A 23,165-nucleotide genomic window follows, 5' to 3' on the forward strand; every position below is an offset into this window, starting at 1 on the left:
TTTTACCTTCATTTTGTAGATCTTTAAAATTGGCATACTATCATACGTTTTAAAGAGATTGGGGTCCATTTGGGAACACATTTACATTATTATGAGAGAACTATTTTTGAGGTACTGACAGACTGATTAAAGGGTTGAGGGGTGCAAATGGGAACATTTCCACTTTATTATCAGAGAAATTTAATTTTTAGATACTGACTGACTGTTTAAAGGGTTTAAAGGTTGCAGATAGAAAGAGCAACCAAACAACACCATCGCATGAAAGACCCCCAACCTGAGTACCTCCAGCCCAGCACAAACCCCCCTGAACCCACCTCCCATGAAGGACACCCCTTGGCACCCTGGAGGGATTTGTAGGGAGTGTAATCACTCCCTTGTCACCCCTCGGACAGCAAGCCACCAGGAACCCATTTTTAAATAGTTGCACCAAATCACGCTCACGTGGCTCCTGTCTTGGGGGATTGGGGCAGGAGAAACACAGACAGCACTTGAATCGGGCTTCCAAACCAATAATAGCAAATGAGCACTTTGCATGTTCCCACCGGTGCGGTGCGGACAACCCATTATGACCTACAGAGCGGGCCAGGACACTTGTGACGGGCCTGACTCCTGGTGCGAATGCTGATTTTGGCTTTACACGATATTCAGTGGGCCATAGCGAATCCCACAACTAGCAGGCAGCCCCCAAGAACCAAGGCCCATGATGAACAATAGAACAATATAACATTACAGCGCAGTACAGGCCCTTTGGCCCTCGATGTTGCGCCGACCTGTGAAACCAATCTAAAGCCCATCTACACTATTCCATTTCATCCATATGTCTATCCAATGACCATTTAAATGCCCTTAATGTTGGCGAGTCCACTACAGTTGCAGGCAGGGCATTCCATGCCCTTACTATTCTCTGAGTAAAGAACCTACCTCTGACATCTGTCCTATATCTATCTTCCCTCAATTTAAAGCTATGTCCCCCCGTGCTAGACAACACCATCCGAGGAAAAAGGCTCTCACTGTCCACCCTATCTAATCCTCTGATCATCTTGTATGCCTCAATTAAGTCACCTCTTAACCTTCTTCTCTCTAATGAAAACAGCCTCAAGTCCCTCAGCCTTTCCTCATAAGATCTTCCCTCCATACCAGGAAAAATCCTGGTAAATCTCCTTTGCACCCTTTCCAATGCTTCCACATCCTTCCTATAATGCGGCGACCAGAATTGCATGCAATACTCCAAATGCGGCTGCACCAGAGTTTTGTACAGCTGCAACATGACCTCGTGGCTCCGAAAGTCAATCCCTCTACCAATAAAAGCTAACAGACCGTACGCCTTCTTAACAACCCTATCAACCTGAGTGGCAACTTTCAGGGATCTATGTACATGGATACCAAGATCTCTCTGCTCATCCACACTACCAAGAATCTTACCATTAGCCCAGTACTCTGTATTCCTATTACTCCTTGCATTAAACTCCATTTGCCACTTCTCAGCCCAGCTCTGCAGCTTATCTATGTCCCTCTGTAACCTGCAACATCCTTCCGCACTGTCCACAACTCCACCGAATTTAGTGTCATCCGCAAATTTACTCACCCATCCTTCTACGCCCTCCTCCAGGTCATTGATAAAAATGACAAACAGCAGTGGCCCCAAAACAGATTCTTGTAGTACACCACTAGTAACTGAACTCTAGGCTGAACATTTCCCATCAACCACCACCCTCTGTCTTCTTACAACTAGCCAATTTCTGATCCAAACCGCTATATCACCCTTAAGAAACTTATTAACTCATTCAGGAGAAAGAATGATCACAGGTAAGTGGAAAAATGGTGTCTATTTGCATGTCCGACTGAGGCCAACCCAATCCGGATAAACAAAGTTCTGATCTTCTCAAATGAATTTGACCATGCCTTCCTCAGATCACTTCAGCTTACATCCTCCTTCTATCTGGATCATATTGACAACCATTGTAACTGGCCATAGAATCAGAAAAAGTGTAAATTGATCACCACCTGAATAATCTAGGTGTTTCATTCAAGACAAATGTGATTTGCCACCGTATAAAGGAAGTTTGATTAATTACTTATGAATAATGACAACAATATCATTTTTTTTTCAACATACAATCAGGAGAACAGACTGAGTGCCTTCAGTGATAATTTTTAAATGAATCCAGCTGTTGATAATTTGGTCTTTAATATATGAAAAAATGCAGTTGTAGGGAAAACTGTTTACATTTATATGGGCTATGTCTGGTGTTCAAGAATAAACCATAATTTCAAGACAAAAGCAATCACAGCTCATTGAAAGAATTATGTTAATAGGATGCAAATTACAGAGTAGCGAACAGGGCAACTACGATGACGACCGCCTCCAAGGATTTACATCCACCCCAGACTAAACAATGAAAGTTTGCTTTCCCATGTAGCTATCGCACTCTGTAAGCATGAAGGTGCAATAAGTTTGGGCAGACTCAACACAGAACCGGGTAGGTGCAACTAGTTTGATTGTCCTTTCGAACTAACGGCCGAAAGTAATGAAGAGGCCATAACAGCAGATCTGAGAGCAAAACAGAATTGCACTGCCCTATGGGTATCTGATGTTCCGCCATGTACAATTTAATCGTTTATTAAATGAACGTTTAAATCGTACATCTTTCTCAGAGAATGAGAGCATTGGTAGAATGGTGAATTCTTGGAGAAAATGATACCTGTAAGTTTCGGAAATAGCGTCGTTACAAATATGCTGAGGGCTCGATTAACTTTGAGCGGTAAAGCTAGGATTTTGATACTGATCCTCAGAGTGAGAAGCAACATGCCGAAGTACAAGCAGGATAAAATTTACGTCAAACAGTGATTCTGATCACTAAGCCAGGAAATGTTCAGACATGAATAACCATTTCAGAGGCATTTTACACAGTTTGCAGCGTCCAGCAAGCAAAAGATTTATCAATGTTACTAAATAGACTCCCTCTTCTGTGCGACATTTTCTTTAAACCTCTTGGCCAGGATCCTCTGTTTGGGAGACTAGAGGATGTGCAGTGTTTCAGTTCATCTTATCAACAGTGAGGCAGCTTAGGGAGAAAAGGAGATCAACACCACGTATACACACGTTCTGATGGACAGGCCAAACGACATCCATGACAGAATCTGTGACTCAAGCCTGATTATCCTTTGTGCTGAGGTGTAGATCAGTTTCCTACGTTGAAAATGGTCACAGATTTGTGTAAAGTATCATTCAAAATTTGTGTACCTAAACCAACGTGACCAAAAATTCTTTTTAAATGTGATGTGCTTAAACCCGAGATCTGAAGTGAAATTTTGCATTAATTTATTCATAATTACAGCTCTGTAATTATCGTCCCCTAAAAATACTCTGTGTTTGATCTCACGCTACCTTATGTCATTTAACAATCTGCTTCATTAACTATTATACTGTTATCACCTTATTAGGTGAAATGGCACAATTTAATTGAACGGCTCTCGATGATTCATAATGCTGTCAAATACATTATTTCACTCATCTATGGATTATCACAACTAATAACATGCTGTTAAGGAATGACTTTCACCATCCAGAAACCCTCTCTGAAAGACCAAGTCACAGCCATACACAGATTTGTGTCTGGCATGACTGAAATTGCAGAAGATGTCCAGATTTTGGCTGGATAATAACAGCAAGGCGATCAACATTACAGTGATTGTCGAGCAATTTGGAGATTAATTCAGCCTCTGCACTTAAACACTTAAAGGGATACAAGAGAGCTAGGAAGGAGCTCAAGAAAGGGCTTAGGAGAGGGAGGGGGCATGAGAAGTCCTTGGCGGGTAGGATCAAGGAAAACCCCAAGGCTTTTTACACTTATGTGAGAAATAAAAGAATGACCAAGGTGAAGTTAGGGTCGGTCAAGGACAGTAGTGGGAACGTGTGCATGGAGTCTGAAGATATAGGAGAGGCCCTAAATGAATACTTTTCTTCAGTGTTCACAAAGGAGAGGGGCCATGTTGATGAGGAGGATAGTGCGATACAGGCTGGTAGGCTGGAGGAGGTAGATATTCGGAAGGAAGATGTGTTAGAAATTTTGAGAAGCCTGAGGATAGATAAGTCCCCTGGGCCTGATGGGATATATCCTAGGATTCCTTGGGAGTCGAAGGATGAGATTGCAGAGCCTTTGACTTTGATCTTTATGTCCTCACTGTCTACAGGAATAGTGCCAGAAGACTGAAGAGAGGTGAATGTTGTCCCCTTGTTCAAGAAAGGGAATAGGTATAACCCTGGGAATGAGAGGCTGGTTAGTCTCACTTCGGTCATCGGTAAATTATTGGAAAGGGTCCTGAGGGATACGATTCATGATCATTTAGAAAGATACAGCTTAATCCAGGATAGTCAGCACGTATTTGTGAGGGGTAAGTCTTGCCTCACAAGTTTGATTGTATTCGTTGAGGAGGTAACTAAGTACATAGATGAAGGTAGAGCAGTTGATGTCGTATACATGGATTTTAGTAAGGTGTTTGATGGTCGGCTCATGCAGAAAGTAAGGAGGCATGGCATAGAGGGAAATTTGGCCGATTGGATCAGTAACTGGTTATCACATAGAAGACAGAGGGTGGTGGAGATGGTAAATTTTCACCCTGGAGCCCAGTCACCAACGGTGTACCACAGGGATCAGTGCTGGGTCCTCTGCTATTTGTGATTTTTATCAATGACTTGGATGATGGAGTTGATGGTTGGGTTAGTAACATTGCTGATGACACCAAGATTGTTGGAGTAGTGGATAATGTGGAGGGCTGTTGTAGGCTGCAAAGAGACATTGGAAAATGAAAATGAAAATCGCTTCAATGAAGTTACTGTGAAAAGCCCCTAGGCGCCACATTCCGGCGCCTGTTCGGGACATTGATAGGATGCAGAGCTGGGCTGAAAAGTGGCACATGGAGTTTAACCCTGATAAGTGCGAGGTGATTCATTTTGGTAGGACAAATTTGAATGCGGATTACAGGGTTAACGGCAGGGTTCTGAAGAATGTGGAGGAGCAGAGAGATCTCGGAGTTCATGTCCATAGATCTCTGAAAGTTGCCATCCAAGTGGGATAGAGCTGTGAAGAAAGCCTATTAACTGGGGGATTGAGTTTAAGAGCCGTGAGGTTATGCTGCAACTGTACAAGACCTTGGTTAGACCACATTTGGAGTATTGTGTGCAGTTCTGGTCACCTCATTATAGGAAGGATGGGGAAGCATTGGAAAGGGTGCAAAGGAGATTTACCAGGATTCTGCCTGGATTGGAGGGTAGGTCTTATGAGGAAAGGTTGAGGGAGCTAGGGCTTTTCTCATTGGAGTGAAGGAGGATGAGAGGTGACTTAATTGAGGTGTATAAGATGATGAGAGGGATAGATAGAGTGGACGTTCATCGACCTTTTTCCTCGGGTGGAAGTAGCTGTTACAAGGGGGCATATCTATAAGGTTCATGGTGGAAGATAAAGGAGGGATAGTGATGTCAGAGGTAGGTTCTTTACTCAGAGAGTGGTTGGGGCGTGGAACGCACTCCCAGCTATGGTAGTGGAGTCGGACACTTTAGGAACTTTCAAGCGGTTATTGGACAGGCATATGGAGTGCACTAGAATGATTGGGAGTAGGGTGATTTGATCTTAGTTTCAGACTAGTTCAACACAACATTGTGGGCCGAAGGGCCTGTACTGTGCTGTACAGTTCCATGTTCTATGTTTTATGACACTGTTGGATGCCGTGGAGGAGAGGCGAGACACCCTGTTCCTCAGGGTTGGAAGGAGGCTGCCACCCACAGATGTCAACTGGGCTTGGGCGCAGGTGGCAGAGGGATGAGCCCCATGGGCGCCACCACCAGGACCAACCAGCAGTGTCGGAAGAAGCTGCATGACTTCAGGGCAGCTAGGATTAGTCACCACCTCTGTGCCTCTGGCAGCAACCTCACCACCCCACCCCAAACCCTCCTCTACGTGGTTCCCAATAAGCAGATCGGTAGGCAAGCAACCCCCACAGACCAGCCCGTGTGCCACCTCCACCACTGTGGCCCTGGCATCAACACCAATTCCACACACCCGTAGCCCCCCCCTCCACCAAAATTTGGAGGGCGATCGAACCCCACCTGCTGGCAGTCCGCTCACCGCCCACCCTGCACCACTTGCCAACACCCATGCCGCCCGCCATGGTCGAGTGCCCTGCACACACAGGCCACCAGCCACAAACCCCTTGTGCTGCCCGCATCCGAATGTCTCACACTGTGCGTTAGCTGTCCCCTCAGGAGAAGGCGGTCCACAACCGCCGGGAGTGGGAGAAGAATGGACGGGGTCTGACACACCTATGGCCCCTCACTTTTGCAGAGCAGAGAGCGTGGGGTTTCTTCGGTGAAGTCGGAGAGTGGGCAGTTGCTGAGGTGGAGCTTGGCATCAGGGATCGAAGTGGGCCTCAATGAATAGCGATGACCCTATGGCACATGTGGCACCAACACCCCCCCCCCCCCCCCCCCTCCCAACAGCACTCCCACCCGCAATCTAACCATGCATCTTAACTTATGTCTTACAGTATCACCTGGTAACAAGGTTGGTCCACGAGGCGGGACCTGCTGGTGACCCATGCCCCCATCACATCACCACCCTCTCATGCTGCTTAATGGCTCACACACCTATCATTCACCCACCTGCATATTGTTATGCCTTAGAATCCCGTGACATCCTGGAGTACATGTCTGGAGATGACACCGGCTTCTCGGCACTGCTGCCTCCAACACCCTACACCATGCCAGAGACACTCAACTCAGGTTGGGCATGTTAGTAAAAAGGCTCCTGGGGCACTATCTGATTCACACCACACGCATACAGCGATACACCAGGAAGAGGCAGAAACCCCCAAGGGGCAGATGGTCGGAGGGTGGCCTGACCCCAGCGCTTGATGCCGTCCAGACAGGTCTTGCGCTTCAGGAAAGGGCGGTCCCATCGATGTTGGAGATGTAGGCCAGAGCTAGGGACGACATGAGGGGGTGTCACCAACTATCCAGCGCAAACCGCCCCAGTACATACTCCTGCCCCCTTCCCACTCCCCGTCGACTCTCCCACCCCAGACACTTTCCCCAACCCCAGAGGGTCGATGGGACTGTGAGATGGAATGGCCAGCATGCATGCAGGGATCACCCGGGCTGATGGTGGACTCACAGCGATGGTGTGTGCTGGAAGTTGAAAAGGGTCATCAGGCAAGATCATTCCCAAGGGTTTCACTGATGCTAAATATCACAGTTCCTGTTGCAGCCAGCCCCATGATGCAGCGAAGCATTTCCTCCGTAATGATTTCTGCTCTGCTCCCTTCTATTGTGCACCACTTTGTGTTGTTGGAAAAAAGACAGAATGTCACCAGTTGTGCATCTCTGCATTTAGATGCAGTGCTTGCCACCGTTCAATTGCTAGCAGGATGCAGTAGCAGTGAGAGGTAGGTGTGAGGCAGTCAGTATTAATAAATGTACAAGGATAAGGTGGAATACCTGGATGTTAAGCATAACATAAGACATAAGACATAAGACATAGGAGCGGAAGTAAGGCCATTCGGCCCATCGAGTCCACTCCACCATTTAATCATGGCTGATTTCAACTCCATTTACCCGCTCTCTCTCCATAGCCCTTAACAATGTGCAGGTGGGTGAATGATAGGTGGGTGAATGATAGGTGTGTGAACCATTAAGCAGCATGAGAGGGTGGTGATATGATGGGTAGGTGGTGTTGTACAAAGATACATTCATTGATATTGACCACCCGCACAATTCCATTTGATTTCTTGTGATTCTGTTGCCAGGTTCCTGGGTCCGGAATCCGGGTGTTGACTTTCCTGGTCAACTCCTCCCATTGCCTTCTGAGGTTGGTTTTGAGGGCTTCCTGTCCCCGATGGGACCATGGTCTCTTTTGTCCTGACCACCTGCAGTACTAATTCCTCCAGCTTTACAATAATTTGCCCTCCAGCGATATTTTTGTGCAGCTTCCCTTTGAGAAGAACCAGCTGCCTATACAACATAGGAACACGGCAACATGGGAATTAGGTGCAGAAGTCAGCAATTCAGCCCTTTGAGCCTGCTCCCTAATTCAATCAGATCATGGCTGACCGCTTCCTGGACTCAAATCCACCTCCCACCTGCTACTCATATCGCTTTAACCTGTTTTATATATCAAAAATATATTTATCTCCCTCTTGAAACTATTTAATGTCTCAGATTCCATTACACTTTGGGGCAGCGAGTTCCACAAATTCACCACCCTCTGCGAGAAGTAGTTCCTCCTCATCTCAGTTCTAAATCTACGACCTCTCAATATATATCTGTGACCTCTTATTCAAGATTACCCCACAAGGGAGAACATTTGGTCTACGTTTACTTCATCAATCCCATTTAGTATTTTATACACCTCAAACAGATCTCCCCTCATTCCTCTAAATTCCAGTGAATATAACCCCAAACTCTTTAATCTCTCCTCCTACGTCAACCTGGAATAAATCTGGTGAACTTCCTCTGAATTGTCTCCAATGCCACCGCATCCTTCCTCAAATAAGGAGGTATAGTCACATAGTCTGCAAACGATGCTGCCGGGGCCTTCCTGCTGAGGCTGCAGGCAGTGTTCAGTAGCAGACAGCAGAATGAGAGTTTCACAGGTTGTACCACAATCTTTCCGATGAGGTGGCTGCACAAAGTTTGCTCGTAGCCCTCCTTAATCTGAATGCTCACAGGCAAGTGACGGATCATGGCCCCCACGCCCACAAAGCACAGCTACCCAATTCTCAGCTACAGAGGTTCAAATTCATCTCCCAAGTGCCTCCCAAACATGCCACAGTTTCCAAGGTCCAGCTGTGCCAAGTAGCAGCATGTTCACCCAACAATTTATTTGTTCACCGATTGGTATCCTTGAGTTACAGCGATTCAGATTATTTTATGGCGGCATTCCATTGTCATTGGAGGGTTTCTGGAGAAGGAATTGCAATCGGGCTCGACCCACACCCGAGCAGATATTTGAGGCTATCATTTCAGTGAAATGTTGAGAAATTGCCGGGGGGGGGGGCACGGTGGCACAGTGGTCAGCACTGTTGCCTACGGCACTGAGGACCCGGGTTCGAATCCCGGCTCTGGGTCACTGTCCTTGTGGAGTTTGTATGTTCTCCCCATGTCTGCGTGGGTCTCACCCCCACAACCCAAAGATGTGCAGATTAAGTGAATTGGCCATGCTAAATTGCCCATTGATTGGAATAAAAGTAATTGGGTACTCTAAATTTCAACAAAAAATGCTGTATGCTGGGTTCCTGTCAGATGACCTTTCAAACTAAAGCCTGTCAGAATGCAATTTTTACCACTTTACAAAGAGAAAATCGCCCTCTCAATATCCTGACCAGCAATGTTCCCTCAATCAAAACGACCATGCAAATGAATTGATTCTTCACCCCATTGCTCTTTGCTGCACTGTGGTTTTCACAGGTTGTTTTTTTTTGCGGCATTTAAACTGGGAACCACAGTGACTGTATCATTAAAAAGTCAGGGGCAGCATGGTGGCGCAGTGGGTTAGCCCTGCAGCCTCACGGCGCCGAGGTCCCAGGTTCGATCCCAGCTCTGGGTTCACTGTCCGTGTGGAGTTTGCACATTCTCCCCGTGTCTGCGTGGGTTTCGCCCCCACAACCCAAAAGGTGTGCAGGCTTGGTGGATTGGCCATGATAAGTTGCCCCTCAATTGGAAAAAATGAATTGGGTACTCTAAATTTATCTTTTAAAAAGTAAGTCTTTGGCTATGAAGGCCTTGAGATGATCCTAGGATTGGAACAGTAAATGCAATTTGTTCATGTCCATCTGCTGGTGCTAGAAAATGTAAAACTGGATCAGAAGAAGTTGGCGGTGCTGGCTAGACAATGTACTTATTGTAATCTCTTGTGCCTCGCACAAGCTTGCCCTGCACAGAGTCATTGCCGAGGGAGGGATGGAGAAGCTGTACAATACAGCCTCCAGACCGGCGAGTCTGTGAATGTACAAAATCCAATTACTTTGTATGGATTGAATGTTTGTGGTTTGTTCCTTGACAAATTTCATGAGCCACAAATGCCTTTTTAACATCTCCAGTTGAACTAGGAGCATGGCAGCACTTTGCGAAGGAACTGACTTTGTGTTAACAATGGAAGGTCGATCCCTAGCACTCCAATCACTTGTGGCACCCAAAGAACAGGATTTCTGCGACTATGGCATTGAAACTGCATTATGGGCTCCATTATCTCTAATTATTTCTGTAGGCAATGACTGGATTAAACAAAATGAGTGTTAGAATTAGTCAAGATAAAAGTCGTTAGCATGTGATTCCTGCATTCCTAAAATGATCCAATACCTGCTAATGGTGAACATCTCAACATGTTTTATGTTGGAATAAAAGACTTTGAGCTGATTAAAGCATTTGACTGTACCTTGTGCTTTAATCAGCATTTAGAGCCATTCTTCAGGATCAAACACATTGAAACATTCATTATTATCATATCATGTATCAATTTCCATTATGCATTACTGTGCATCAAAGTGCGATAGCAATGAGCTTTCTGCATACTCTGGTAGCTGGGAAGCTAAATTAGAAAATGGCTAATAGGACGAACATTACATTTGAATGATTTTCTATGCGCATTTATGATTCAGGGATATGTTAATGTATTATGAAGCTATTAATTTTGGTGACTAGGTCCCAAAGAGAGATGCAAAAAAAAAAAAAATGAAGGTTTTGTGTGCACTTCAACTCCTTGTGTAGCAAAGTAGTAAAACATTAATGACCTCATAACTGAAGATTTGTGCAATCTGTGAAATATTTTTGCTTTGCAATGACATTTGAGTTGGGCAAAATAATGACCTCTAAAGATAAGAGCCCCAAATCTTAGCTACCTCGTAAACCATCACCCATCCATGTCTTTACTGTTGGATTATTCATCCAAGATATGCTTAGTAAATCAAGACTTGCTTGAATTTATGTAGTGCTTATTAACATAGCAAAATGTTTCAGGATGACTGCTGTTGTTCCAATCCATTAATACAGGGCCCTCCTCCTTCTCCTTCATTTAATCCTCAGTCAACTCATTTCTGATCGAAACAAGTTATTATCCAGTACATGTTATTGCCGCGGTTCCTATCCGATGTGCAAATGATTCCATAATTGTAGCAATATCAATTATTTTAAATGCTCAGCATTACTGTTGATGGCAAACCTAATCCAAACAAAGAAAATCTGAAACATTTCAAACTCCTTTTTTTGAAGGGTGGGGTTACATATTCACTAAAGCTCCATCCCAATATTTTTTAAAAAATAATCTTTATTGTCACAAGTAGGCTTAAATTAACACGGCAATGAAGGTCACTGTCTGTGTGGAGTTTGCACATTCTCCCTATGTCTGCGTGGGTTTCATTCCCACAACCCAAAAGATGTGCAGGTTAGGTGGATTGGCCACGCTAATTTGCCCCTTAATTGGAGAAAAAAATAATTGGGTACTCTAAATTTATTTTAAAAAACACTGCAGTGAAGTTACTGTGAAATCCCCCTAGTCGCCACACTCTGACACCTGTTCGGGTCCACAGAGGGAGAATTCAGAATGCCCAAATTACCAAACAGCACGTCTTTCAGGGTTTGTGGGAGGAAACCGGAGCACCCGGAGGAGACCCACGCAGACGCGGGGTGAATGTACGGACTCCACACAGTGACCCAAGCCGAGAATCGATCCTGGGACCCTGGCGCTGTGAAGCCACAGTGCTAACCACTGTGCTACCGTGCAGTCTACGATAACTATATCCCTCCTAAACAACCAGAGAAGATGGCTGAATTCTTTCCCAGAACTACACCGACTCTGCCGAAGGGACACTGTCAGAATTGTAGCATGAATTCAATTTACTCACGTAATCGGGATTTTGTCACCTTCTGGCTAAACTACAGCAGTGGAGCTGGAACTGTACCAAGAAAGTTCCTGAACATTAGGTGCACCTCTGCTCACCGGCTGCTCACCTTTACACTACACCAGAATACAGAGACTTGTTGTCATTGGATCACCACTGCGAGTTCCTGAAATTTTGTACAGCAAGGAGCAACTTACATATTTTAGGATACAATCAGAAAGGGACGGAATTGAAACAAAACATGGGCACCCGCCATTAAAATGTAATAGAAGTGAGCATTAGTACTGGGGATGTGTAGAAGGGCACATTTTTCAATTGCAAATGTAGTGCAGCGTGTTGCTTATTCGGGAGTCAAAAGTCCATAGCCCATGACTTATTCATTATTAAACTTGTACAATGTGCTCACTTTATATACAAAGAACAAAGAACAAAGAAATGTACAGCACAGGAACAGGCCCTTCGGCCCTCCAAGCCCGTGCCGACCATACTGCCCGACTAAACTACAATCTTCTACACTTCCTGGGTCCGTATCCTTCTATTCCCATCCTATTCATATATTTGTCAAGATGCCCCTTAAATGTCCCTATCGTCCCTGCCTCCACTACCTCCTCCGGTAGTGAGTTCCAGGCACCCACTACCCTCTGCGTAAAAAACTTGCCTCGTACATCTACTCTAAACTTTGCCCCTCTCACCTTAAACCTATGCCCCCTAGTAATTGACCCCTCTACCCTGGGGAAAAGCCTCTGACTATCCACTCTGTCTATGCCCCTCATAATTTTGTATACCTCTATCAGGTCGCCCCTCAACCTCCTTCGTTCCAGTGAGAACAAACCGAGTTTATTCAATCGCTCCTCATAGCTTATGCCCTCCATACCAGGCAACATTCTGGTAAATCTCTTCTGCACCCTCTCTAAAGCCTCCACATCCTTCTGGTAGTGTGGCGACCAGAATTGAACACTATACTCCAAGTGTGGCCTAACTAAGGTTCTATACAGCTGCAACATGACTTGCCAATTCTTATACTCAATGCCCCGGCCAATGAAGGCAAGCATGCCGTATGTCTTCTTGACTACCTTCTCCACCTGTGTAGCCCCTTTCAGTGATCTGTGGACCTGTACTCCTAGATCTCTTTGACTTTCAATACTCTTGAGGGTTCTACCATTCACTGTATATTCCCTACCTGCATTAGCCCTTCCAAAATGCATTACCTCACATTTGTCCAGGTTAAACTCCATCTGCCATCTCTCCGCCCAAGTCTCCAGACAATCTAAATCCTGCTGTATCCTCAGACAGTCCTCATCGCTATCCGCAATTCCACCAACCTTTGTGTCGTCTGCAAACTTACTAATCAGACCAGTTACATTTTCCTCCAAATCATTTATATATACTACAAAGAGCAAAGGTCCCAGCACTGATCCCTGTGGAACACCACTGGTCACAGCCCTCCAATTAGAAAAGCATCCCTCCATTGCTACCCTCTGCCTTCTATGGCCTAGCCAGTTCTGTATCCACCTTGCCAGTTCACCCCTGATCCCGTGTGACTTCACCTTTTGTACTAGTCTACCATGAGGGACCTTGTCAAAGGCCTTACTGAAGTCCATATAGACAACATCTACTGCCCTACCTGCATCAATCATCTTAGTGACCTCCTCGAAAAACTCGATCAAGTTAGTGAGACACGACCTCCCCTTCACAAAACCGTGCTGCCTCTCACTAATACGTCCATTTGCTTCCAAATGGGAGTAGATCCTGTCTCGAAGAATTCTCTCCAGTAATTTCCCTACCACTGAAGTAAGGCTCACCGGCCTGTAGTTCCCGGGATTATCCCTGCCACCCTTCTTAAACAGAGGAACAACATTGGCTATTCTCCAGTCCTCCGGGACATCCCCTGAAGACAGCGAGGATCCAAAGATTTCTGTCAAGGCCTCAGCAATTTCCTCTCCAGCCTCCTTCAGTATTCTGGGGTAGATCCCATCCGGCCCTGGGGACTTATCTACCTTAATATTTTTTAAGACACCCAACACCTCGTCTTTTTGGATCACAATGTGACCCAGGCTATCTACACCCCCTTCTCCAGACTCAACATCTACCAATTCCTTCTCTTTGGTGAATACTGATGCAAAGTATTCATTTAGTACCTCGCCCATTTCCTCTGGCTCCACACATAGATTCCCTTGCCTATCCTTCAGTGGGCCAACCCTTTCCCTGGCTACCCTCTTGCTTTTTATGTAAGTGTAAAAAGCCTTGGGATTTTCCTTAACCCTATTTGCCAATGACTTTTCATGACCCCTTCTAGCCCTCCTGACTCCCTGCTTAAGTTCCTTCCTACTTTCCTTATATGCCACACAGGCTTCGTCTGTTCCCAGCCTTTTAGCCCTGACAAATGCCTCCTTTTTCTTTTTGACGAGGCCTACAATATCATTCGTCATCCAAGGTTCCCGAAAATTGCCGTATTTGTCTTTCTTCCTCACAGGAACATGCCTGTCCTGTATTCCTATCAACTGACACTTGAAAGCCTCCCACATGTCAGATGTTGATTTGCCCTCAAACATCCGCCCCCAATCTATGCTCTTCAGTTCCCGCCTAATATTGTTATAATTAGCCTTCCCCCAATTTAGCACATTCATCCTCGGACCACTCTTATCCTTGATATAACTATCACAAGAGGTGTAAAATGGCTGGCAACTCGCTTTAACACAAAGGCAAAATCTACCCCATTATATATTTCCTTCCTTCTCCTGGCACAACAACCACAATCAATTTTAACTCATAGTAACGCCTTTTAAATTAACATTACAGAGATTTAGCACAGAAACCTCGCCCCAAGAATCAACTAGTCGGGGGGGGCATTCTGAGAATGGAGGATAAAGTATTTGAGGTTGCAGCTCCCGGAGTCATTAAGGCCGGCGCTGAGTAGAAGCCCCCTGCGCATGCGTTGGGATTACGCCAGCACACGCTGGTGCTCCTGCACATGCGCCAACTCGCGCCGACTGGCGGAGCCCTTCGGCGCTGGTTGGCGCAGCGCCAAGCCCTTCGGCACCTGTTTGCGCGGAGCGAATCCCGCCGGCGCCAGCCTCGCCCCTGAGGGTACAGAGGATTCCGCAGCTTCCAGGCGGCCTGACGCCGGAGTGGTTCACGCCACTCCTCGGCGGCAGTACGGCCCACCCTGCCGGTGAGGAGAGAATCCCGTTCCATAACTCTATCCTTCTGGGTATCACACCTTGCAGCTTCACAAGTCAAAATCTAAGTTTGTCAGCCAAGTCACAGCTCTGTGTGTGTTAGATAGATCCGGCTACAAACCTTCAACAGCCACATTAATTCATAATGTGTTGCCATCTGGCCAGGCTGGTTGGCTACAATCGTATTTGTCCCCACTTTAGTGAGTCCTGTGCATAATGCAGTAATGGGATTGATAGACCCTAAGCATAAGGGGTTCAGAATTGTTTTCATTGGATAAGGCACTGAAAAACACCCCTTTAGAATTCAGAGTTTGTACTGATTTCTATTAAAGGAAAAACCAACCAGGACCCCCACCACTGACCGATTGCTGTGTAGACACTAATCATTGGGTAAGGACACAATTGTCCTGGGAGGAGCAAACTACTGATTGAAACCTGTTGCCAAGGTTCACATCAGAATAATGCCCATTGGCTGAAACTTTGAGAGTGTAACATGGAGTTGTATCCCACTGCATTTGGAAAAGGCCAGACAAATGTCCAGAAAAAACATTTTACAATAGGAGCTTTAAAGGTGATCCTGTAAACTTGCACAAGCCCAATTTAGCAATGATCAAATGCTATATACTGTGACTTATTTTTAATTATCCTGGAGAAAGCACACGTCTGCTCCACAGAGAGCATGTATCAGACAGAGAAGAATGATCTTCTCGCCAATTGTGTGAAATGGTTGGTATTACTAGGTCAGGAGAACAGGTTAATAATTAATCATGCAGGAGCATGATTTATAACAATTTAAAATATTGCCTAGCAACCAACATGACATATGTGTGAGCTTGCCACTTGGAAAAATCGGGAGGATAGATCAATGGCTTTAAACCAAAGTTGGCACTACATAAATATTGGGTTGACAGCACAGATAAACAGTAAGAAATTGGTCCCATTCATGCCCATATTTGGGTACTATGCATGTCATTAGACATCCTAAATGCCATTCATAGCGTGTACACACCCTTTTCAGGTGAATGCCATGTTAGGTGCAGGTATTAACGGTGAACATCGGCTGGAGGAATGTTGATTGTGGTGATTTGCTACCACGCAAACATTTTAGAGATCAGCATACCAGCTAATGATCTCCCATAACCTCACCCAGCCAAACACAGGTTCAGTAGCAGGAGGAACTCCAACGCACCACCACTCGTCATATATAAAAGGAAAATCAACTGCTTTAAGGTTTGTTGACGCGTGATTACCTCTGGCTCTTGATATGACTCTCCTGCTGTTCGTTGTTGCCTCGCATTACCCACGCAATATGCTGCACCATGTGAGCAGACCAGAACCGTGAGGAATATTTTAACTGATGCATCGGGAAGGTCTTGCAGAAGGACAGAATTGAATGCACCAAAAAATGTTAGTTCAGAGTTTGTGGGACCAATAATGGTAAAACTGTGAGCATTCACCAATCATTATCCCTCTAAAACTGACAGAAACTTCTGGAGTCCGCACATGCGCAGTTAAACATGGAAAACACTTCTCCAGAGGGTGCGTTATTGTTCACCTCCCTAACCCTGAAACTTCAATCAATGGGAAATCAATAGGTGCGATTCAACGGAAAAATTTCAAAGTGTGATTTTGGGTGCGTTTGGCAGGGTGTTTCGTGATGGCTGCAAAGCCAAGATCGAATTGAGACCGCTATTCAACTGCACTTCGCCATTTTGTTTGGCCTTGGGGAGTTTTTCACTGGTTCAAGTCACACTTTGAAAATTCTCCAGCCACTGGGGAGCTGAACCCGCCAGCAGACTGGCTCCTCCGAGATCGGGGTGCCATTTTGATCTCTGCATCTTCCACTTTCAGGATCACCCTTCACCCCCCCCAACCTTTCTTTGACCCCATCAATCTGCCCCTCATTCCCCTTTCATGGGCATGTCCCCCCAGGCCCCAACACCTGACAATGCCAACATGACACCCAGACACCTTGCCATGGCCTAACTGGAAGTGCCTTGGACCTCTGCCAGTCCCAACCGCGCATCTTCTGGCTGGATAGCACTGCCAGGGTAGGGTGCCCGGGTGACAGCGCACTACTCTGCCCTGTCCCAGCCACCTGGGTGGCTCTATTGACCTCCAGTAATCCGCTCGCCATCCTGCCTGGTCCACATTTGTGGAATCCAGTGCTAATCAGCGTCCGGCTGAGGACCCCCAGGCGCTGCCTTGACTCCTGGGTGGCGGGTGAATGTGGCATAGGAATATTTAATGGGGTATAGCTGGGAATATGGCATAGAATATTTGATGGGGTATAGCTGGGATTCTTATGAAATACCAAGATCAAAATTACTGCTAAAAACCACCCACTGTCCCTTAGATTTTATAATTCTATATCTCCTGAGTGTCAATTATCTCCACAATGACAAGAAATTCCACATATTTTAATATTTTATGCTTGCTTATGATATTTCATCTAATATATATTCATATGTATTTAACCCAATTGGTTATTTTGTTGTCTGTAATATTTAATAATTAACAGTGAAGAGATTGGATATCTGTTCCTCGCTGGTTTGCCTTTAGTGATAATTCTTCTATGAGGGCGAGGGTGAGGACAAATGGTATGAGCTCACAAAGCTTTGACTTGTACAGGAGTACAAGGCAGGGGTCCCCACTGTCACTGCCGCTGTTTGCGCTGGCCATAGATGGATCTCAATGTAATAAATGTAATAAAATACATTTTTAAAAAATAATTCTTCCAGGAGATTGTCTGCTTACACTGCCTAATGATATCACTGCTGATGGAACCCTGGAGATCCCCTTACCTTAGTACCAAATTTAATTGGCCATTGGCAAGTGGATGTGTGTGTCACAGAGCTAACTGGATCTTCCTTTGAGGTCAGCGGCAAGTGCCCCTGTTTAGGGGGACTTGCAAAATCCAGCCCAATGAATTGTCCTGTAAATGCATCGCCGAACCTTGTGTGCTTCAGTTCCTTCTTTGTGATTATGATCAGATAGTGATTGATGTGCTAACACTCGCAAATCTCCTTTACTCATTCCTGGTGTTTCTTGTACACACAGTAGGGTACAAGAGTTCACTGTGTACGCAAAGTGGATCTCACCCAGAAATAATCGTGGCAATAGCTTTTTTGTAACTCATCCCTGAACAAAACCTACTCCCCATCGTTTCCCCACATGTCACGCTTAGGAACCCTGGAAACACTAGGCAAACAGGGTTCTGGCAAACTAGTCCTCAAGAGCTAAACAGGCAGAGGAAGATGTGCCATCTCAACGCCTGTCCCGGTGGACAAAAGAGGCAGTAAAACAAATCCTCCAATTGCTTTGGTTTATTTGTCATTGGATTTTGACTAAGACCAAGCATAGAATCAAGCCAAGATTAGGTGTGATGCCTGTGCTTGTCAGCTTGGATCTTGTGTGTCTCTCTTGTGAAGATATGAATTTGAATAGTTTTTTGGAGCAAGCAAGGAGATAGATTAGGGACTTGCTCTCTGTCCACTCTGAGCTCTGGCTTTGTAACTCTGGGAAAGGAGTAGAAGGTTTTTAAAAAAAAAAATCAAGGTTTCATTCTGTCAAGACACGTCTGGAAGCTGGTGCACAACATCTCTCCACGCTAAAAGATGTCACACACAGGCATCGGAACGAATGTTCCCGATGGTGGGAGAGTCTTGTTTCAGGATAAAGGGCAAACCTTTTAGGACTGAGGTGAGGAGAAAGTTTTTCACCCACAGAGAGGTGAATCTGTGGAATTCACTGCCACAAAAAGAAGTTGAGGCTAGTACGTAGTGTAATTTCAAGAAGGAATTAGATAAAGCTCTTGGGGCCAAAGGGATCAAGGGATATGGGTGGAAGGCAGGATCAGGGCATTGAACTTGATGATCAGACATGATAATAATAATAATGAATGGCTTGTCAATTTGATTTCCCAATGAAGCCACCCCACGCCGCCAGGAAACCAACAGGCGGGGGTGCACTGCCAGAAGAAACAGAATCCCAAGGGTCTCTTGATTACCCTTTGGTAGGTCACTGCCTCTGCAAGTAAAAGATATGTTACTGAAGAAGTCACATCAAATGGATAAAAACAGAGAATTAAAAGAGAAGTGTGCAATAAAATGGAAGAAATAAATTCTAAAAGCAATCAAGGAAGATTAAGTCGTCAGGAGAATCCTGTATTCCCTAAATAGGATCAATAATTACTTTTAAATTACCCCATTATCTCCTTCACGTCTGTACACTGCTCGATTTAAATCTCTGATTCTCCTTAAGCACCTATAATCAGAGAAATGGCCCTTTAGGCGTTTATTGATAGGGGTAGGCATTCTTTTTTTTTCTGGGACTTTTTGTCTTTTGAATTCAACGCGTCGAGTAACAGTGTTAACTCAGAGGGAAATTCACCACAGCCGAAAGTGAGGTGTAAATGTGACGTGAACAGATTTCATATGCCAGTGGATGTCATGTAGTGTTGCTAATGGTGTATCTGGGGACATATTGATGGAAAGGTGGACCTGCCAAGTGTCAACAGGAAGTCTACCTCGTACCCGTCAGGGACACAGATGGGTGAGGAGTGAATGAAGGAAAACGCACAGAACCAGCTGATTTGCTAATCATGAGCAAATTAAAGAGAAATCAGACTAACTCGCAGTAGGGACAATCATCCTACTTCCAGGAGTATTGTTTTGCTCTGCTCATGCAGCCGGGAAACAGAGTCTGGGCTTTGAAGTCATGAATATTTCAAATACTTCGGGCCTGATCTTGTGATCCAGGAACAGAGACAGGGGAGCCAGAAAAATGGTGGTGGAGCAGTATTGCTGGAAGTCCACCCCATAATTTCTGCTGGCAGCCATTTTCTGGGGTGGGGGAAAGGTTGCAGAGCAGGAAGCCCCCACCCCTATCGCAAGACCAAGGCCAGACCTTTCAGGACTTCCAGCAGGTCAAGCGGGCTTCAGGGAGCTTTCATGACCTCTGAGAGGAGGTGGGAACATTTATGAAGGCAGGACGGAAACTCATGAGATCTCTTGAAAGATAAGTTCAAGCATTTTTAGGGGCTTAAGAGTGGAATTGAAATTGACTTAACATGGAGGGAGGTCAGTGAGAGAGGCAGCAGTGGGAGGGGGAAAATCCATCGAACTGCAAATTTGAGCAGGCATGATTTTGATGATGAAAATAACAGCAGCTGAAGCAGGCTTTTCATCAGACTACCCTTGATTGCCCTTGAGAAAGAGGTGGTGAGCTGCCTTCTTGAACCGTTGCAGTACATCTAGTGTAGGAACACCCACATTGCTACTGGGAGGGAGTTCTACGATTTCGACCCTCCAACAGTGAAGGAATGCCGATATATTCCCAAATCAGGATGGTGAGTGGCTTGGAGGGGAACCTCCGGGATCTGGTGTTCCCATGTATCGGCTGCGCTTGTCCGACTAGATAATGGTGGTTGTGAGTTTGGAAGGTGCTGCCTAAGTAGCCTTGTTGAGTTCCTGCAGTGCATCTTGCAGATGGTACACACAGCTGCCACTGTTTGTCGGTGGTAGAGGGAGTGAATGCTTGTGGATGGGGTGCCAATCAAATAGACTGCTTTGTCTCGAAAGGTGTCGAGCTTCTTGAGTGTTGTTGGAGCTGCACTCCTCCAGGTAAGTGGAAAGTATTCCATTGCAATCTTGACTTGTGCCTTTTAAATAGTGAACTGGATTTAGGATAGGCAGGCTGTGAGTTACTCACCACAGGATTCCTAGCCTCTGACCTGCTCTTATAGTCGAGTATTTATATAGCTGGTCCAGTTCAGTTGTTGATCAATGGTAACCCTCATATGTTGGTAGTGGGAGATTCAGTGATGGTAATGCCATTGAATGTCATGGGGAAATGGTTTAAATCTCTCTTGTTGAAGATGGTCATTTCCTTCCACTTGCGTGGCATGAATGTTACTTGCCACTTGTCAGCCTAAGCTTGGATGTTGTCCAGGGCTTGCTGCGTTTGTACATGGACTGGTTCGGTATCTGAGAAGTCAAGAATAGTGTTGAACTTTGTGCAGTCCTCAGCGAACATACCCACTTCTGACCATATGATGGAGGGAAGGTCACTGGTGAAGCAGCTGAAGACATTATCCTGAGGAACTCCTGCAGTGATGTTCTGGAACTGAGATGATTAACCTCCAACCATCACAACCATCTTCAATTGTGTTGAGTATGACTCCACCCAACAAATAGCTCTCCCTCTGATTCACTTCCACTCAGGAAATCCCATTTCCCGGCAGCCTGAAGGCCAGATTGAGATGGTGAGATTAGTCACACCTCCTAACTCTTGCTTTGATGCTAAACTCTGGCTGAAATAGGAACAGGAGTTGGCCATTTGCCCCTTTTGACCCTAATGAATAGGAGCATAGCTGATCTTATGTGGCCTTAGCATCACGTTCCTCTCGGCCACCTATCACCCTTCAACCTCTTGTAGACGATAAAGAGTATTTTCCCTTTGGTTGTCACCGGTAATACAGGTTGAGTATCCCTTATCTAAAATTCTGGAAACCGAAAAATTCCGAAACCCGCACTTTTTTTTGAGCGTTGTTCCCAACACGTGCCGCATATTCCCCAATGTTCCATACATGAGCAGTTTGCAATGTTCCACACATGCGCAGTTTCCAACGTTGAGCACATGCGCAGTTCCCAATACATGCCACCCAAGCACATTCCCCAATGTTCCGCACATGAGCATTTCCCAACATTTTGCACATGCGCAGTTTCCAACGCCCAATGCATACCGTACATGCGCCGTTCCCAATGTTCCGCACATGCGCAGTTCCCAATGTTCCGCACATGCGCAGTTCCCAATGTTCCGCACATGCGCAGTTCCCATAGTTCCGCACATGCGCAGCTCCCAATGTTCCGCACATGCGCAGTTCCCAATGTTCCGCACATGCGCAGTTCCCAATGTTCTGCGCATGCGCAGTTCCTAATGTTTCACACATACGCAGTTCCCAATGTTCCGCACATGTGCAATTCCCAATGTTCTGTGCATGAATAGTTCCCAATGCACACCACACATGCGGCTTCCCAATGTTCGGCACATGTGCAATTCCCAATGTTTTGCACATGCGCAGTTTCCAACATTCTGCACATGCGCAGTTCCAACGCACACCGCACATGCGCACTTCCTAATGTTCCACCCATGCGCAGTTCTCAATGCACGGCACACATGCGCAGTTCCCAACGTTCCACACATGCGCAGTTCCCAACGCATGCTGCACAAGTGCAGTTCCCAACGTGCACTGCACGTGTGCAGTTCCCAATGGACATTGCACCTGCGCAGTATATTCGGAAATCTGAAAGATTCCAAAATCCAATACACACTCAGCCCCAAGCATTTCTGATAAGGGATTTTCTACCCGCACCCTACACTTAGGAAAGAACATTTCCTTCTTATCGCAACTAAATGTTCCATCAAATTTTGAAAAGTTCAAGTTTATTTCATTCACATCCTGATAGGAGTGCTTAACATTATGTCAAAATACAATTCTGATCTAGTGGCCTCTATGTACATCAGACACAAAAGTTTTTTTGTTTATTCAACTTGAATAATAGCACAAGAAGCTGAAGAACAATCACGTTGGATGACTGATCAGCAGATGATGCGAGAGAAGAGGATGGCACAGATTGAGTGCAGTCAGAAAATATCTGAGGGATGGAGAAAAAGAAAGATCTTTCATACATAACACCTCTCATATTCTCAGGATGTTTCCGTAGCTCTCTGTTATGGAATAGTATCAAAGTGTCATCACTGTTGTAAAGGGGAAATATTGAGTTGTAATGTGTGACGGGTAAAGACAGATGTTTGAAAGCTGTTCAGAATCATGTTCGGACAAATGAGAGATAACGGAGAATCACATGAGACAGCAATGACAGATTTCAGTACAATAGAGAGACGGAGAAACAAGGTGACAGAGTGACTGTGAGGAAACTGAAAAGAACACGGAGGAACAATGAGAAAAATTCAATTGCTATTTTATTATACTCAGTGTGACCAACCCTGATAAAGTTAAATAAGGGACACATTGGCTGCGGGACCTGGAGGGTTGCGGGTTGAGAGGGGTGAGGGGGATAGGAATGGGGTGTG

Source organism: Scyliorhinus torazame, chromosome 10 (genome assembly GCF_047496885.1).
Source record: "Scyliorhinus torazame isolate Kashiwa2021f chromosome 10, sScyTor2.1, whole genome shotgun sequence".
Taxonomy (NCBI): domain Eukaryota; kingdom Metazoa; phylum Chordata; class Chondrichthyes; order Carcharhiniformes; family Scyliorhinidae; genus Scyliorhinus; species Scyliorhinus torazame.